Genomic DNA, 13556 nt, shown 5'->3' with positions numbered 1-13556 from the left:
AAGGGGGCACAGAAAGGCCATGAGGTCATCGCATATGGAACACTACCAGGAGAGGTTATGTTGTCATAAGAACTAAAGGGAAGGAGTACATGAAATAAATTGTTTTTCTCTTAGGTGAAAGGAAACCAATGCATGTCAATAGTGCCTAAGGAAATGGAAATAACAAAGAGGGAAGATTGAAGGCAGGAAGAAAATATTCTGGTGAAAGAAGGAATAATTGGGGTGAAATCTTGATGAAGGCAGGAGGTTGAAGGGTTAAATGTTGATGTGGAGATATTCTGTGATATAGGAAGTAAAGGGAGAATGTGTGAAAAAGTAGAGATGTAATCCAGCTTTGGGGAGGAAGGAAGAAGCTGTATGATTTCATTCCAGAGTTACACATTTAGAGGGATGCCCCCGGGGAACAATCAAAATGGAAGCACATCTGTTATCTGGGAGCCAGATAGAAGGCCCGATGAAGTTGAGTGGAGTTGGAGGCTGCAGCAGTGCTTGGCAAACGTTGTTTCTGAGTTTGTGCTGACCTTTAAGCTACAGCACGTGAGAGCATTTTTTCTGCTCCTCCTAGCTTCTCTCTCTCTTTTTCTTGCTTCTCCACTACATTTGGCATGATCCAAAATTAAGGAATTGAGGAATCAATGCTTCGGAGTACTTTCTCAGGTTGGAAGTGGTATCTGATCATATTTCAATATTGAGTTGTATGAATTTCTAATGTGCTCTTACCTTGATAGTTTTTTGTGTAAATTTTCATATTACTTGGTTTATAATACCTCTTACCTTTAAGTCATAGTTTGATAATATCTAGTGTGGTAATAATGGGTTTGACAGCACCATTACTAATTTTTTATAAATGTTTATATATATATACACATATATATGGGCTTCCCTCATGACTCAGTTGGTAAAGAATCCACCTGCAGTTTGGTCAGGAAGATCCACTGGAAAAGGGATGGGCTACCCATGCCAGTATTCTTGGGCTTCCCTTGTGGCTTAGCTGGTAAAGAATCTGCTTACAATGCAGGAGACCTGGGTTTGAGCCATGGGTCAGGAAGATCCCCTGAAGAAGAGAAAGGCTACCCACTCCAGTAGTCTGGCCTGGAGAATTCCATGGACTGTATAGTCCATGGGGTTGCAAAGAATTGGACACGGCTGAGCAACCTTCACTTTCACTTTCATATATATATATATATAAAACTTGGGCTTCCCCGGTGGCTTAGCAGCAAAGAATCTGCCTGCAATGCAGGAGACGCAGGAGACACTGGTTGGATCCCTGGGTCAGGAAGATCCCCAGAATGAGGGCATGGCAACACACTCCAGTACTCTTGCCTGGAGAATCCCAGACAGAGGATCCTGGCGGGCTACAATCCATAGGGTCATAAAGAGTCAGGCATGACTGAAGTGACTGAGCACATATGCATGCATATATATAGTTTACTATAATATATAAAGTACCAAGGTGGAGCAGCTCTGATCTAGGTGGATGGGTATGTGATCTCATGTTTTAGAAAAAAAAATATTGGTAGTACTTTGATGGCTACAAAAGAGGTTGTGCATGCATCGAGGAAGAGTCTAAGAATAAAGATGCCATACACTCCACCTTGCTTTTGTAATTCTTGTTAGTTGATCGAGGAGCTTTCACCATTAGAATGTTATACAAGTCTTATATCATCCCTGGGATGTATAAATGGAAGAGTTTCCAAATAAATCTGCCTTTCTACAGATTCACAGAGAATTTCAGTGATTATCCTAAGTTTACATGACTGATTAGAGGTTTTAGTTTCTGTTCACAGAGCATTGAAGCCCCCAAGAAAGAAGCATATCTACCAGTCTAATGATGGAGAGGGATTAAGAGGCAGACCTTTTGTGTCCTTAGAAGGAAAACAGGCTAGTAGTGCTAGTGTGCAAGAAAAGCCTGCTCTGTCTTCTCTCAGCTTCTCCTGTCTCCTCAGTTAAATGAAAAATCCAAGGAGGATAAGGTCACCATCTATTTATTAGTTAACATCGAATTATCTCAGATGATCATTTGAATTAAAACATATCTCCTTATTGATGTAGAATTAAATTCACTTGTGGCAACTTGAAGTTTACATTTAGCATTAATCATGGCATTCAAGGAAAGTTAATCCCACATTAATCCTATAAATTCTGCTAATGTAGCCATGCTAAAATGGGACAGCTCAAGCAATATGGCCTTTCCATGTTTTTCCTGTTCAGGTTCTGAGTTATGACTCCTCTTTCAGCTATTGAATAATGAATGCATTTATCACAGAGTGCCATCAGTCAGAGTACAGATTTAAGTGAGAAACGGAAAAAGCATTGATGCCTAATAACTGTGATGTTAACCTTGGATAATGGTGTCAGTGATTTTCAGAATATTTAACCTACAGGAGGAATCCGCTGTCATTTTCATCTCAAAGTTGCTTCTACTGTCTTATTTTGGCCAGGAGCTAGATCTTCATGCTTTAACTAGGAAACCGTTAACATTATGACATAATATCTTGTTTGTATAGTTGAGGTAATTAATTTTAATTCAAGTAGGGCTGTAGTGGAAACTTTGTAGAAATATTGATTATTCAGAATAAATTATATTTAAATATGTTCCAACAACTTGTGCAAACCTTTGAAAATGAAGGCACAGAGAAAAGTTACAAAGCCATTCATCTTATTAACTATTTGTCAATCAAAAGTTTCCTGAAATTTAGGGTCTACAAACTGTAGTAAGGATTTGTTTTCAATATTTTACAGAGCTTCTGCCAGGTTTCCAATACTGTGGATACTCTAAAGAGACACATCGTTTTCATACACATTTCATGCAATTAAACACTTATTATCTAGGCTGCAGATTGGGGTAAATTCTGGAGTACCCATAGGGAGAAAGCATAGCCTAGCCACAGGGAGGAATGGCTGACAATAGTGAGGGCTGCAAATATCCCAACATGAAGGAGAAATTCCTAGGAATTTGCCACTTAGTGAATGGTGGGCAAAACGCTGAAATGTAGGAGGACAAGGGAAATCAGGGGATGAAGTGACCCCACAGCAGTATTTTCCAGCTATTTATGTGGTTAGATGGCGAGGAAATGAGTTGTGATCAAAACTCCCCATACCATTTACTGAAGTAGCATGTTGAAGTGGGCAGAGTTGTTTGTAAATACTTATACTCTAATGGTTGTTCTTAATTCTGGCTAATCTGAATTATTGGGGAGATTTTAAATATATGAATGATTTACTACCACCTGGAGATTCTGATTCATTGAGTCTGGAGTTGGGTCTGAGAAATCACTGTTAACAAAATAAAACCTCCTTGGGTGATTTTAAAATACAGAAAATGGCTACAAAGAAGTTAGAAAATATTTAAGGGCATATCAGAAAACTCTTCATATATAAAGATGTGGTGTGTGGTTCATGATGATATTAACTTTATGAGTCTGAGACTTCATAACAGAGAAATATGACATTTGGGGCTGTCTTTTACCTTTGAGAAAAAATGAGAAAAGGCCAATAAAACTTTGCTCTTCATCTCCTGCTTATGACAGGAAGAATTCTGGGAACCAACAATATAGCAACCAATTTAGAACTCAGCATAAATAGAACCTAACTGTAAATGGACTTTTAAAAAGTGATTAATATTTAGAATATCTACATTATACAAATGCATCAATTTTAGACCTTGTGACCAGAGCTGAAAAGGTTAATGACATCCTCTGTTAACCAGAATGAGACCTTGTCATTGATAGAACATTTACTGCTCAGTGTTGTGAAGGAGATATATATGTACCTTGTGCAAAATGACCTTTATAGACAAATCTTTAAGGTTGTAAATTTGAGTTTGCTAATGGTAAATCACATTCCGGGAATTGTGGCATGAGGAAGGTGATTGATCCAGGTAATAACTCAAGAATAAACAGGAAATATTAACAAGGAACAGGGATGTAGGTCAGTGGTCGTTCTGGCAAATACAGTTTTGACCTCCTGCTGATCTATACCTTTGGTCTTTAGGTTTGGTCCTACTGTTCTTAAATGTGAACTTAAGCACTAGAGATGCACTCAGTGCACTAGAGATGAATTTAAGCACTAAGTCGAGAGATGTGCACTGACCTAGGTGAAACAATTTATTTAATCTGCCATTATTTTAACAGGAATGTACTTACAAATACAAATTATTTGAGAAAAATTAATTCTCTGAGGAAAATTAAGGACTAATTTTGAAGGAATTAGGTGATTAAAACAAGTACTATATCATGATAGATGTTAATTTTGTTGAAGTATAACTATTCTAATAAATTTGCTATTAAATTTTGCTTATAGATTGATTGTTCCCATCAAGGCTACAATCTAACTTGTTAAAGTTAAAACTGGAAAACTTTAAAATTGTACAAGAATTTTCTAGTTAATGATAGTCATTTTCATCCCCACATTTAATTCTCACCTTTCCTGAATTCTTAACACAATCAACAAGAGATAGAAAAAGAGAAAAAAATACCCACATTGATTATGTCAGTGGGGATGAAGAGGTAAAGCTGACATCAATGAACTAGATATTTTGAGAAATTTCTGAAAGATGCAGTAGAAATAGTACTAGATCTGAGGGAGGTATCTACATGCCTAGAATGTAATTAATTCTTCCATCCATCTATCCATCCACTCTTTTCCTCACTAAGTTTACAAATATTTATTGAGTGTATATAATATGTCTCATATTTTTGAGACACTAAAGCTTCCCAGGTGGCCCAGGGGTAAATAATCTGCCTGCAGGGCAGGAGGTGCAAGAGACACAGGTTTGATCCTTGGGTTGGGAAGATCCCCTGAAGTAGGAAATGTCAACCCACTCAAGTATTCTTGTTTGGAGAATTCCATGGACAGAGGAGCCTGGTGAGCTCCAGTCCATGAGGTTGCAAAATCAGACAAGACTGAGCATACACACTCAGCTTCAAAGATCACAAAGGCAGTAGTATTAACACAATCTTTGCTCTCATGAGGTCTAGTGAGGGGAGACATTGTCCAGAAGTCAGTGAATAAAAAACAAGATACTTTCAGTACTGATAAAAGACTACAAAAAGCAAAATAGAATGTTATAATAAGGAGGATTCCTGGGGGGGGAGCACTAGCAGTGGTAGTTCGAAGCTCTATTTCATTGTGGGTCAGGAAGACCTCCCTGAAGACATGACAGTCGTGCTGAGATCTGAGTAACAGGAAGGAATCAGCCACAAGAAGACTCGGAGGAACAGCATTTGGGCAGATGAAGTAACAAACGCAAGTGCTAAGAAGAGCCAAAATGGTCCAGCGTGGCTGAAGAGGAGTGAGGGAGAAAGTTCCAAGACGTGAAGTCAAATAGTTGCAACTTTACTACTAAGGTAGTAAAGTGTAAGCTCCAGGGCCCCACATTTGCATAGTTCTTGTAAGACCTTGAATCGAATTTTGTATTATTTTTCTTGAATCAGACCCATCAAATTGCATAAACTTTAGGTTCCTTAAAGTTTGGATTCGCTCCTGAGTCTGAGGTCCACAGTCAACAAGGAAGAATTTATAGGCTCTGGAAAGGGCATCTGGCTTTTTTCGTTGTTGATCTGGGGAGTTTTGGAAGGTTTGGGGCAGGAAGTACAGTGCTATGACCTGGTATGTACCATGTATTATAGAAGGATTTCTGCGGCAGCGGTCCAGTGGATGGACCACATAGGTAGGTAGGAATATAAAGCAAGGCCCCTTAGGAGGCTTTTTACAGAGTTGTCCCAAGGGCTTAGGAGATGGTGGCTTGGAACAGTGAGGCAGCAGTGGAGATGGAGGGAAGGGGATCTGTGTAAAATCATCTGAGTAAAATCTCTAAAAATTATCCTTCCAAGTTCAAGTTGAAGGCATGAGTGGGAAGTGGGTAGTGACTAGAAGTAAAATCTTAATCCTAATAATGACTTTGAGAAATGCATACTACTGAACCAAATCATGACATAAAAGGCTAATGAGATGTTTTTAAAAGAATAACATTCATTATTAGTGAAAATGTGGAGACAATGAACATTCATATGTACAGTTAATAAAAGGTCAATTGGCACACATTTTTCTGAAGAGAAATTGGTGCTATGCATCACAGACCTTTCAATGTGTGTTATTTTTGTTTTAGCAATTCCATTTTTAGTAAAATTTTCTGTAGAAATAATCAGACCACTGATGAAGCATGCATTTATAGAAATGGTTCTTATAGCATTGTTAATACTGCAGATGAACTGGACAGAGGTTAAATGTTCAATAATATGGATTTGAGTGAATTCATTAGGGTAATCCATACAATGAAATACTATGAAGTAATTGAAAAAGAATGCATAAGCACATATGTATTGGTTTTGAATGATATTAGCAATATGTTGTTAATGAGAAAAGCAAGTTACAAAATATTGTACATGAATAAATATTTATGCATATGAATAAAAATCTTGGATATATATCTACATGCTAACAATGTTTATCTTTCTGTGGTAGGACTAAGGATGATTAAAATTTTTTGTCATGAATTTTCATAACTTATATGATATAAAAAATAAATTTAATTAGTGGTAGGAAATACTTTATATTTATAGAAAATTTGTATTATGTTTGTTATAGCTGTTGAGACTCCAAAGCAAATATCTTTTGCCATGTGGGATGCATTGTATATGTAGTTACAACCCATTAAAAATTTATTTCCATAATGTTAGTTGTGGAGACAAGAGTACACACAAGAAACAATTAGACAGAATGAAATGAAATGAAATAAATAACACAGTGTTAAGTGATGTAGGTGACACAATTTGCATCAGAAGATCAGTACTGACAGAATCTAAAGGGACCCAACTCATTCCTCCTTCTGCATGAAGTGAGATGAGCATGGCTTTTTAAACTGATAGGATTGGATTCAGTGGATACAAGGAGTCACTTAGATGCAGAGATTAATGATTAATGATTTATGAAGGGAGAGGTAAAGCAGTTGGTATAGTTAGACCTTGTTTGCGTATTTGAAAGAATAAAGTCATAAGATGTATGGTAAGCTAGGAAGAAGAATTCGTATGTTTCATTATGAATCTGTCATCTGCATGTCAGGAAATTATTCTTGCCTCTTGAACAGTAGAGAGATGTGTGCCTTTTATTTTATTCTACACAACAGGGATTAGGAATCCCTGGTGGCTCAAATGGTGAAGAATCCGCCTGCAATACAGAGACCCGGGTTCGATCTGTGGGTTGGGAAGATTCCCCAGAGGAGGGCATGGCAACCCACTCCAGTATTCTTGCCTGGAGAATCCTGTGGACAGAGGTGCCTCCTCCCCAGAGGAGTCCTGGGGTTGCAAAGAGTTGGACACAACTGAGCAGCTAACACAGCACAACAACAGGGATTAAAGGAAGACACTCCCCTAGTGGCTGAGATGGTAAAGCATCTGCCTACAATGTGGGAGACCTGGGTTTGATCCCTGGGCTGGGAAGATCCTCTGGAGAAGGAAATAGCAACCCACTCCAGTACTCTTGCTTGGAAAATCCCGTGGACCGAGGAGCCTGGTAGGCTACAGTCCACAGGGTCGAAAAGAGTCGGACACGACTGAGCGACTTCACTTTCACTTTCAAAGGAAGACATGCATGACCAAGAGAGTTAGTGACAAAGTTACTGACCTAAATTTACTGGGTTAGACACAGGGTTTGTCAGAATGGTGGCTGTGAGACCATTCAGGGAAGCCTCGGCAACTTACTGAGGCCAAGTGACATGAATGAGTCCTTTTTCAAACTGGAAAAATGAGGTAATGCAAAACCAGCCTAGAGAAAGAGGGAGATGAAGCTTGAAGAGAAATAGTGGCCCTTCCCACAGGATAAGAAGGAATAAAACCTACAGTTTTTCTGATTAGCTGTGTAGTTCAGGTTGCTGTTGTTACTGTGGTCCATTAATCCCGTTTGGCTGCCTGTGAAGCCCTTGCTGCACACCACGTGAAAGGACACATTTGTGTGTTTTGTGTTTCTGAACTAAATCATGACACATCTTTAACTGTCCCTCATTTCATACTCCATGCTTTGGTTACCTGGGCCATGAAATTAGCTATTGATTCTTTGATGTTTACCTGTAACTTGGCCCTCAGTTTTCATGGTCAAGATTATGTACCGAGCTATACATTTAGTTGCTGGGACTAGAAGTGCTGTGTCTCCTTCTGGATAGATGGCTTCGGCTGTCCCTGTCCCTGTGCTCAGGTGTGTCCGACTCTTTGCCACCCCATGGACTGTAGCCCACCAGTCTCCTCTGTCCATGGAGATTTTTCAGACAAGAACACTGGAACAGGTTGTCACCCTTCTCCAGGGGAAACTTCCCAACCCAGAGATCAAATCCACATCTCTTGTGTCTCTTGTCTTTACTCATGATCATATATCTTATTCTCTATATCTGATATCAATATAGCTGCTGCAGCCTTATTTGGGTAGTGGTAAGAAAGTATATCATTTTCTATCTTTTGCTGTTAATTTAGCTGTGTCTTTATATTTAAAGTAGATTTCTTATAGATAGCATAGAATTGGATCTTGTTTTTTTTTTTAATTAATCTGAAAACTTCTTTTCATTGATGTATTGTGGCGGTTGTTTAGTCTCTAAGTCATGTCCAACTCTTGTGATTTCATGGACTGTAGCCCACCAGGCTTCTCTGTCCATTGGATTTCCCAGGCAAGAATACTGGAGTGAGGTGCCATTCCCTTGTCCAGGGTATTTTCCCCACTCAGGGATGGAACAAAGATCTCCTGTACTGCAGGTAGATTCTTTACCGACTGAGCCACCAGGGAAGCCCCTTGATGTATTTAGACCATTGATATTTATGTGTATACCAGTATGACTGATGCAAGGCAGTTGATTTGCTCATATCCCCCTTGTGCAGCAGAATGACGGACTGTGCTTTCTCCCCAAATAGATATCACTGTGTGGTTTGCCAGGTGCCATATGATACACATGCTTATGCTAAACAAAGGAGTATAGATTGGGTCTGAAACAGGGAAAGATACTCTCACACAAGCCACTAAGTCCAGCACAGCCTGAGAGGACACTGTGTCTTGGCAAGGAGGTGTTCCAGGTCCAAGGCCCGCTTTCATTTTTAGCGGCTAAATGGCGGTCAAAAGACTATATACACAAGACTGTCTTTCCCAATAAATATGTATTATAGAAAACTTGAAATAATACAAGAAAGCACAAGGAGGAAAAACATTTCACTCATAATGCTACCAGCAGTAGGTAACTTCTCATTATTTTTGATATTTTTTCTTTCCATTTGTGTATATTAGATACGCATAATATTTTATATACTTTAGATCGTAATTTATAACCTGATTTTTTCACCTTGTGAGCATTTTATTATATCCTTAAATATTTCAAGATCACTCCTTCATATGACTATATTATATTTAGCCTTATCTGTGACTTTTGATATTTAAATTGTCTCAAACTTATTTTATTTTTGAAAATACCATTACAATAAATATCCTTCTCCAAAATCTTTGTGAGTATCTTTACTATTTCTCAAGATAAATTCTTAAAAGTAGATTTATCAGTCCAGATGGTTTGACCATTTTTAAACATTCGATGCTAACTGCCAAATTATCTTTCATAAAGATCAAGCCAATTTGCTCTTCCACTGGAATTGTAGGAAAGATTTGTTTTTGGAAAGGTGGAGGAGTTTTTCTACCTAATTTTTCCAGATGAGGAGAAGCAGAGAGAAGCATAATTTTTCTTGATAAAGGAAAAATTTAGGGATAGTTTTGTGGATTGTGGGTTCCTCTAATACTTCCTGGTTGAAAACATAGCTAAGAGCAGCTCCCTAAAGAGTGAAGTGATAGATAAACTTTGAGAGTTTGTGTATTTTAAACATTCCTTTAAAAACAAAATTCAAGTAAGTGTTTTCTGTTCCCCTTAAAATTTCTCTGAATCTCTTGAATTTTCAGGCACTTTCTCACTTTTTATGGAGTTTGGGAGTTTCCTCTTCTCCTTTTTTTTTTTTTTTTTTTTCATTTTTCAAGTTTCTTCATGCTCCCCAGATTCTGACTCAAATGCCTATCCCTTCTGAAATTATTTCTGATTCCCTCAAATCCGGCAATTGTTCAGGCACTCTTAGAATTGTGTGTGGAATCTACTGTGCAGACTTCTGATTTTCAGTACCTGTGGTTTTAGGTACAGATCCTACTTGAGCTTCTGACACAGGGCTGGAGTCTTGCAGTGTTTCTCTTTCCCCAGATATGATTCTATCAGTTTGTACGATTATAACATGAAACTATAGACTCCATAGTAGCAGGAACAAACTTTATTTTCTCACTATTCCACCTACATTTCACATTGCTTAAAGCATAGTTGGAGCTCAGTAGATATTTGTGAATAAGTGATGACCAAATAGATTTAATTTATAGAGCAGGGTGACTTCAGAAAAATTATGTGCTTCATTTTCTCTTGAGCAGTCTCATCAGGGAGGAAGGAAGATTACATTTTTCTCCCCCAGGAATCTTCGGACTTTTAACGCTTGGCTTTTCCTTACCCACAGAGCTCTCCCACTTTGGTGATGGTGGCAGCAGGCTAGTTAGTGCAGACCTTTCCGGGGAAATAAAAGCCATTAAGAAGACTTGTGTCCTGTGTGTTTATATGTGTGTGTGTTTAAGGCAATTAAATTAATTAGGTCTAATTTTGCAAAAAAGAAGGAAAAAAGAAAGAAAGCGAATTCGCTCAGTCGTGTCCAGCTCTTTGTGACCCCATGGACTGTAGCCTGCTAGGCTCCTCCATCCATGGGATTTTTTCAGGCAAGAATACTGGAGTGGGTTGCCATTTCCTTTTCCAGGGGATCTTCCCCATCTAGTGATTGAACCGCACTGTAGGCAGGCTCTTTACCGTCTCAGCCACCAGGGAATTTTTACTAAAAGGGAGGAGAGCAAATCAATCTAAGTTTATCATGTCAAAAGGAAAAAAAAAAAATGTCTACCTGGGTTTATCCCCAAGAGTAAGATGAGGAAAGGACTATTGTTCCCTTGGGAGGTAGAAAGTCCTGAACCCATTTAGATGCGGTAACTCCGAGGGTCAGGAGTCTGAGGGGATGGCTGTGAGGACTGAGCCATGTCCTTAGGAGCAGGCAAAGCCTCCCTGTGGCCGGTCTTGGTCTGAAAGTGAGTGAAGCTGCCCATCCACAAATGGAGCTTGTTGGCTTGGGCCACAGATGGCACAACAGCTTGGACAAGCGGTGAGAAACTAGTGCTTCCAGTAGCACGTGTCCCCAAAGACCGAATGGCGATTGCTGCAGCCACAAACTGAGGCACTTTTCAGCTCAAAACACTAGTAGGCTGGAAGGTCAGATTTTTTAATCTATCTATCGAAATATTCTGTCAATCTTAACAGGGTGCAGAAAGCCCACAATGACTGATATGTCTTCCTGCTAATCTGAGTGAATAGGGAATTGATCTTTTTCTAATTCACTTGAAACATTTAAGGAATTGTGGTATAACACGTACCTTACACGTCATGTTATACGTCCCAGGGCAATTCATAGCTCATATAATTGTAGTTTTGTTTTCCTAGTCACGTCCTCCCACAGTTAGGGGCTTCTTATATAGATTTCTAAGGTATTCTTATCTTCTGGTAAAAGGAATACTCCAGCTTACTGTCCAACTTTTAGCCTGGGTATTCATAGGTTTCTGGACTAATTCTTCTGTTTTAATGGTTTTAAATTATGATTGTTGACCTTAGTTTCCTTTTTCTTTATATGGAGCAATATTGGGTGAGTATATATCACCATACCCACTGCAACATATAATTTTCATTAACAGTGTATGCTGGGGGGTGTTTTAGGAACTGTTCTTCCAAGCTTATATTTAACATTAAAAAAAATGCTTGGAGGATAGCTTTTGTTGCAGACCAGCTGTTTAGCTTAAATTTAAATTACTTTCTGAAACATGTTTCCTTGTTGAATATGTGCAAATTACATTTCGAATGTGAAAACGGTGGTTTGTACGTGAAGAATCTTTGCTAACATCCTTCCATCAAGCTTCTCTCCCTTGTTTTTACTCCTTTATCCTCCCAAATAACTAAATGACGTTCTCTGTGCATCATTGATTAAAAGGAATTGAAACTCAAGTCTATAATAAGGATCAGGGTACAGCTGGATTAAATATTTTTTCTCCCTTTTTCATTAGCATGGAATTGAGGGATGCGTTGCTGGCTACCCTCACATTTCTAGTATTCTCAAGTAGTGCTCTGCCATTCCAGAAGAGATAATAAAAATATTTCCCTTTGGAAATCAGTTTATGGTATCAGCAAGTAATTTCAGAACCATCAGTGAAAAATTCTGTTTCATACTGTAAAGGTGTTTTTTCCCCCGAGGGAGAAGGAGATCAAGAACAGCTATGAGTTTTAGACACAGTGTTGATTATCTGGGTGCCTTTGACCTTATACCAGTTGCATCCCCAGGACTTCCAAGGTAGTCCTTATCTCTCCATGGAAACATATGAAATGACATTGACTTGCAAGGTCTTTAAGCTGATTCTCCACCCTCTGCCCTTTTTTTTTTTGCTTGTTCTCTTCTAGGCTGTGTTAGTAAGCTCCCTGGCCTTGACTTTTAGTTAAGTTACGGCAACAGGCAGTTTCCCCAACAGACAATAGAGTCACAGGAGAAAGAGGTCATAATGTTGGTGTTTCTTTGTCGTCACCCCTCTCCTTTCAGCTCTATCTATTCCAGCAATGGATATTTCCTTCAGAGATGACAAGTCCTGCAGTTCTGACTGCAGGTGTCTACACTGGTTTTCTTCTCTACGCCATTTTGGGGCCTGAAGGTGGAGATAATTTTCTGCTATTTTAATCTCTTAGTGCTCTCAGAGTTCCTTGTGTGTTCTTAACCCTCGCCTCACTTCTGTGAATAAATAATTCCTTCAAAATTCCTGCTGAGTGCATCTATATTTCCTTCCAAGACACTGAGTGGGAAAGCACTCCTAACACTGAGCAGATGAGTTGGAAATATTGACTTTTGAAATGACCCTGAGTTTACAGCTCTTTCAGATTGCTTCCTGGGCAGTAACAGGTAATTTTATAAAAACATTTTGAAATCAACCAGCATCCCATTTCAAAGTATGGCTTAGGTTGTTGAGCCCAGTTGCCTTGGGCTGGAAGAAAGGCAAGTTTCAGTAAAAAAAGGTAGATTACCAAAACTGACTCAATCTAATTTCCCTTCTACCTTTGGCTTATTGTGAAAGTAGTACTTGCCTAGTAAGCTTAGGCGTAATTATTTGTTCTGAGACAAATCAGAATCTAGACTTGGGCCTGAGGGAGAGCCAACAAATGATAGTGGTCCATTGTAGGAGCTGTTGATGAGTAGGGCTTGTACTTGTGTTTATTTGTAGGCAGGACAAACATTGGGCAGCCCATGGACTGCAAGGCTGTAATAACACTTTCTAGTGCTTGGCAAAGCAAGCTGTGCCCTTACCATCTGGTCCTAGAGTTTTGTGAACTGCTACACATGACTAGTTTGGCACTAAATAGCCCAGAGAGGTAAGAACAGTGGCATATATGGTGTTGCTTTTCTGTTAATTTTTAAATTAATGCCAAATAAAAA

Source organism: Giraffa tippelskirchi, chromosome 8 (genome assembly GCF_054371585.1).
Source record: "Giraffa tippelskirchi isolate mGirTip1 chromosome 8, T2T-mGirTip1v1.2.pri, whole genome shotgun sequence".
Lineage (NCBI taxonomy): Eukaryota > Metazoa > Chordata > Mammalia > Artiodactyla > Giraffidae > Giraffa > Giraffa tippelskirchi.
The sequence above is the reverse complement of the archived record's forward strand: the minus strand, read 5'-3'. Positions refer to the sequence as shown.